Here is a 6,825-nt window from a genome sequence, read left to right as displayed (position 1 = left end):
AATTTGTCGAAGAGCTGAGGACCCCCTGGCATAATTCTTCTTTGTTGTGCTGTCAGCGCTAATCTCTCCCCAGGGGTCTCAGCATCAGCTCTCTCTTTCTTTCCCGTCGCTGCCCCCAGATCGGATGAGTAAAGGGACGTGGGGGATTGAGCCAAGCCAGGAGGGCACCCACACATCTCTCATCACCCCACCGCCCCTCCTAATGCGCAAACCTGCCTCCTACCTTCCCCGCTCAGGCCTCGACTCGGGGTGTTTGTGATGAAGATGACACATTTGATCTGCCTCTCCCCCTTTTTTTGCTTTGATACCTTCCCACACTCCTCACTTTCGTCGTCACCATTGCCACGAGTTAACAAACTTTACAGCCAGACTAATCGGTGGTGTGAAAGGTGGTACTCGTAATGACTGTGCAGCTCCCCTCAGCTCAACATTTTGTTGTCTTTCAGCTTAGACTGAAGCATGTTAGGTTAAGTGTGAATGTGAGTGTCTCTCTGATTGCCAATCTATTCAGGGCATTCGCATTGACTTAGCAGTGTCCTAGCATGCTTCTCTTCACTGGTTAACTTTTAGCTTAGCATTATCTTTTATATTAGGGCTTAATTACGGAGCCCCCCAGGGGACATGGGAGAAAAAAAAATTAGGGAGGAAAAAAAAAATTAGGGAGGAAAAAAAAAATTAGGGAGAAAAAAAAATTAAGACGGACTTTTGCGAGATCTCGCAAAAGTATTGCGAGCGCTCGCAAAAGTATTGCGAGCGCTCGCAAAAGTATTGCGAGCTCTCGCAAAACTCCAACAATGGCGGCAGCTACTTAGTTGTAATATTACTCTTTCTGGGTCACAAAATACACTTTTAAGATATTTTGAGGCGTGAATGTAGTTGTGTAAACGTCAGATACCTGCTCGGTTTACAAGACACATATTTGCAAAAGAGCTCCGACGTTTTTGGAGATCTGACACCCACTAGCTCGAAGCTAATGGGAGGTCGAGACCTACTACAGCCGGGAGGAACACCGCTTTCCCGGCACATCGTGCCTCGACCTCCCGGTCGGCTTCGAGCTGGCGGCCACTAGCTCGAAGCTAACGGGAAGTCGAGACCTACTACAGCCGGGAGGAACACCGCTTTCCCGGCACATCGTGCCTCGACCTCCCGGTCGGCTTCGAGCTGGCGGCCTCCGAAGAATGCGGCTAAAACTTTTGCGAGATCTCGCAATACTTTTGCGAGCGCTCGCAATACTTTTGCGAGCGCTCGCAATACTTTTGCGAGCGCTCGCAAAAGTCCGTCTTAATTTTTTTTTCCTCCCTAATTTTTTTTTTTTTCCTCCCTAATTTTTTTTCTCCCATGTCCCCTGGGGGGCTCCGTACTTAATCTATACCTCTATTATTAGCAATTAACCCATGCAAGCAAATATTCCCTTATTTCCATTGTGAAAAAATGTTAAGCGAAGAAGCAAATATGATATTAAAATGCATTTTAATGTAATCAAAAAGGAAAGTTTTAGCAGCAGACTGTAAACTAATAAAAGTAAATAGTAACTAACTGATACATTTGAAGGCTTTCATTCTGTGACTTTTCCCTGTAGCCTTTTTATTTATCTTTATAGTGACTGGCGAGCTGAGCTCTGTTCTGACATCAAAAACAATGATTAGCTGAGGCAAAATCACAATCTTGGCAAAATTAGGACACACACATCCGTGTTAGGCTAATTGGAGATTCTAAATCTGTCGTAGGTGTGGATGGTAGTCTCTCTGCTTGCGTTTGCACTGTGGCACACTATCAACATGGCCGGGGTCTACCCTGCCTCAGGCCTAATGTCAGCAGGGGTAGACTCCAGCACCTATTTTGGGACACTAGTTGGATTTTTTTACTTCCTCAGTCTGTAAATACCTTTTTAACTTTATAGCGAGGCTTGCTCTTTGTCATTTTTTAAAAATATTTTCCATAAATTGATGACTCTTCTTTTTTGGAAGCCTGCTGTGGTGAGTTTTACTCTTGTTGGGATGGGATTATTGTCTGTTATTACAGTAATTTCACTGTCAAAGCTTTTTCGTGGTGTTTAATAGGATCACATTTCACAGACAGTGCACATGTTCAGGTATCAGTGGGTAAGAATGCTCTTTGACCTTCAGCTCTGCCTGGATTTCTATACATCATCAACACGTTATTTTAGTCCACAGTTTCCTGCCGATGAGCCGCGAGTCTACATGACTCTTTCTCGCTCTCTGCAGTGCCTTTTCTCTCCCACTAGGTTGTAGCGAAGAACATGGATTCACCCTCCGCTCCGGCGACCCAGATGCATACCTGCTCCAGGCTGCGCTGTTATTCTCCTTGGATTAACTTCCCCAAACGTCCACCCTCCCCTCATCTTCCACCTCTTCTCCCACCTCCACATAGAGGAGGAAAAACAACTAGAGACATTTGGATCTTTGGCACATGGCAAATCTGCTCCGACTGAGCTTGTAAAAACACACACACACACACACACACACACACACACACACACACACACACACACACACACACACACACACACACACACACACACACACACACTCAGACAAAATCAAGCTTTTGCTACTGTTCCTCTCCAGGTCCCCTCTGCATTAGCATGGAAGTCATCCATATTGATGCTAGGTGATTCATGTGCTGCCAGCCTCTTTGTTTTATCTTTTTTTTCCTCGCCTCCCTCGCCCCCTTTACCCAGCCAAGGCTTTCCTGGGGATCAAGGGGGTGATTAAGGTGAGGGGAGACGGAGGAGTGGTCGAGCGAGAACCCCAGGGTGTTGGAGGTAGGGGCCGTTCCCCCTGGTGATGAGGTGGAGCTTAATTGATTTGTCAATGTGGAGCCATCTGGCACAGAAAGATGGGCCTCCAACCTGTTCTCCTTCCTGAGAGGGGAGGCGGGTTGGATTACACGCACATGCTGCATGTACTCTGTGGGATTTTATGATATCTCTTTGTCTTCTTTTTCTTTAACGTTTGGGGACAACGTGTTGTTATTGTGGGTCAGCTACACCCAAAGCAAGATTGCTTCTGTCGTTCTTGCCACACCCAGTAAATGGCATAGAAAAGAAGGCACGGCAGGGCTTGCAGCAGTCAGCCGCTGGTGAAAAAGGGACACCCAAACATTTCTTAACAATTGCACCAGGTGTGGGGGGGGGGGGGGAACAGAGGGCATCAAAAGGTCAGAGGGTCTGCTGGACGCTGGCACAGAAATGAGGCCACCAGCGTCTTAATGAAAAGAGATTGAGGAAATGGGGACAGACAGAGACAGAAGGAGAGAATGGATGCTGCCTGCACTGATTAGTATCCCTCCTCATCATCTCACTCCACCCCTCACACCCCCACCCCTTTTTCCTCTTCATTTCCCTCTGTCACCCTCTGACTGGGAGCCTCATTTCTATTGTCATTTTTAAAGGTTGTGATAAGAAGAACAAATGAAAGTGCGAGTGTACGGCTGAGGCTTTGAGTAATGATGTGAATTAGCCTCAGTCGTTTTAGAGACTTTAAAACACACAAGCTACTGCTAACGCTGCCAGGCGGAAACTCCATCGTTCACATTTGGGCACTTTTTTTACCTCAGTTTAAGGAACGTAGGTGACAGGAGCCACGTTGGCATCCCCGGGGCGAGGTAATGGTGTCTCCAAGAAAGATGGGAACATTCGGAAATTTCCAGGTTATTTCTAGAATAAACGCTTTCAAGTTGCCCAAGATGAGGGGGAAGTGTAGCTGAAGCACAAATTGATTTGAAATGTCTACACAACAATGCGTAGCAACAGTTCACCTTCATGTTTATTGGAAATATACACTTTCACACAAACTATCCATCCATTTTCTGCTTCTTACCTGGGTTCAGGTCACGGGCCAGCAGTCTGAGCAGAGATGTAGATGAACTCTGATTTACTGTTGTTTGGAAAAAGAATATGTTTGTTTTTCTGTAATTGTTGCTTCTATAATATTTGATATTAATGAAGAAATGTGAAGCACTTTGTCTGGATCAGAGTATTACAGCAAGTTTTAGCACCTATTAGCTTGCTGGTTTGGTTATCTATGGCCCATGAACTGATTGTTTTGGTTCTTTCACCACTATCATAAACTCATCAGTCTGCCAAAAAGTTTTGCTGCCATTTAGTTTAATGGAATATTGAGCAGCTAAAGACCCAGATCATTTACTTGGGCCTTACATCATCAGGCCCAAATCAACAAGCCCAAATGTCATGTGCATAGGTCCTACAGTTAGCCATGTTTTTATGGTATACTACAAGCTCACTAGACCTAACGCCCATGCTAAGCACTTTTTTTTTTTAGCTAGCAATGTGTTCATGATGTTAATTATAGTGTATCCCATTAGCTTGCTGTTTCTCTTCATCTTGTCACTGTACACAGCGTAAAATCTTTTTGCAACCAATATGATATGATGGAAACGTTCATCTCAAACCTTCAGAACAGGACTTCAAAAACTAATGGATGATTTTACGGTAGCTACATCCATCTTTAACACTGCCTGTGCTCGTCACCTGTTGTTTTGTGCTCTGCTTTTTGAATCTTTTGAAAATTTGTACTTAGCATTTTGTCCGACGCTGTGTTGTTGTTGTTGTTTGTTTGCTTGTTTTTTTTAAAGCTAAAAGTTACCTATATGGTAACTATATCCGCTAACTCTATGTAACTCGGTTGCCGAGCTGCATTCATAAACTGTATGACATACTGGCTAATTAGTGTTAAGTAACGGACTGATGATAGAATTTCAAAGCAGTCAGATGTTGTATTAAAACTGAGCACCAACTACACAGACCCTGCACAGCACAGCACTCACCAACATCAAGCTGCCTGTGGTGGGACACTCGTCAGTCAAAGCAGGGACATCACTAACTCATTTATCCAGGTGGATAATTTATAGAAAAGAAAATAACCAGACTTGGATTTGTTATGAGGGGCAAAATTATCCACAGTGAACAAAATTATTTAATGTAACTTTCTGTTAAAGTTGGATATGGTAGTGTATAGATGGAGGTCAGCCTCGTGTGGCAGCTAGAGGAACTGCAGGTTTTGGCCTATTTTTTCAGCTCCAAAGGTTAACCTGTTTGCTTAATAAATCTTAATAAGGATAAAAGGTGACACTGAGAATATTCCTCAAATGAGTCCTTTTAAAAGACATAAAAATACTCTTGATAATGCAGTAGTTCTGTTTAAGTTTCAAACATGTTTAGTTGAACGCTTCTAAAACAATAATAAATTCACATCGACAGCGGCAGCAAATAAACTTTCATCGTGTACCCGCTGTGCTCCCTGAATAAACATGTTTCAAAAACAGACACAAATCACACCCTGCATATTCATACACTGTGTTCTCCTGCACCGCTGTCACGTGCCAACGGTGAAGAAAACACGGTTAATGAATTGTGTTGTTTATGAGGGCTCAAATCACCACTTTTCTCTGTGGTTTCACTATTGTGTAGGCACATTCGAGCTTCTTTTTGCAAGCCACATTAAAAAAAAAAGCTTCGTATTGAATCTAAAAGCCCACGTTACTATTACAAAGTATTCATCCAAAGGTGATGATATGAAATTATCCCCAACAAGACTCTCTGTTCTAGTTTGTCTGTAATTAGAAAACGGGCTCCTTTCATTACTTGCACTTTTTACACTGTTATGCAAAAAGCCGTGGAGCCTTTGGAGCCTGGGCTTCAGACACAACAGCGGCTCAGCCGGAGCTGATAGACTCTGCTGTTAGCGCAAGGGAGGAAGACCAAAACTGTTGATAATCGCTGGATTCAAAACAACAGGTGCCGTCAAAGTCTCTGGGCCCGATCAGCCAGAGGAGAAGCAAGAAAACCACAGCTCCGGGGGTGAAAAGTATGTTGAGGAGGAGGCGAGGAAGACTGTGAGGGAGTGATTTGGAAGGTGCTTTGGAGCGCAGGTATCGGTGAAAGGAGTAGTGATGAACAAGCTTGCTAAAGCGCAGGAAATCCCCCTCTGTTAACCTCTGTTCCTACTCCCATGAAACATGCACATACACACCGCCATCTCCCAGTAGAGTAAGAGAACGGTGTAGGTTAAAGGTCATCTCTACCGAGGCATGTACACCTTGGGAGCAGCCAAAGGTCGAGCGCAGCGGGATGGTGATGGTGGACACATTCTTAACGAGTGCGATAGATGAGGGAGAAACGAACGGATTAACAAAAGAGACCTCACTGGTGAGGTGACCCAAACGTGAGAGAGCTGAGAGTCGGTTTATCTGAGCTCAGCTGTTGGCTGCTGAGTGACTCACAGCTCAGTAACACATCTGGATGTTTACTCTCTGTTCTTTAGAAAGACGCTTTAGACAAGACGCTAACTGCTCTTAAACTAATATTCCATAATGCTACTGCAAGGTCTCTAATGAAATGAAATGATGTACACATTACCATGACAGAGACCACCACAGTGTTTAAAACTTCCAGCGAGAGTTTATGCTCATGCTCATTTAAGTATTAAATATTAAAGCAGTGTTGTAACTAGCATGTTTACATGTGATGTGTTACACAGTATTATTATTGTCCATAAATACTCTTACAATAATAAAAGTAATTATTACCCTTTTTTTATTAAGCTATAATGTGTGAAAAAATGTATTTATTGTAAACTTTGGATATGCATACTTGCACACTGCTAACACTTTGCCAATGTCAGTCTTTAAGTCTGACGTCGTTAGCTGTTTCCGGGTCCAAACTCTGCTTCAGGTCCCAAAGTCAAACGAACACTGCGGCATCACTGTGAGCTACAAACTTGTCTTTATTGTTACACCTGGGAGAGCAGCCACACTGACCATTTTATTAAAGTTTAACATCCA

Source organism: Rhamphochromis sp. 'chilingali' (genome assembly GCF_963969265.1).
Source record: "Rhamphochromis sp. 'chilingali' genome assembly, chromosome: 18".
NCBI lineage: Eukaryota > Metazoa > Chordata > Actinopteri > Cichliformes > Cichlidae > Rhamphochromis > Rhamphochromis sp. 'chilingali'.
The sequence above is the reverse complement of the archived record's forward strand: the minus strand, read 5'-3'. Positions refer to the sequence as shown.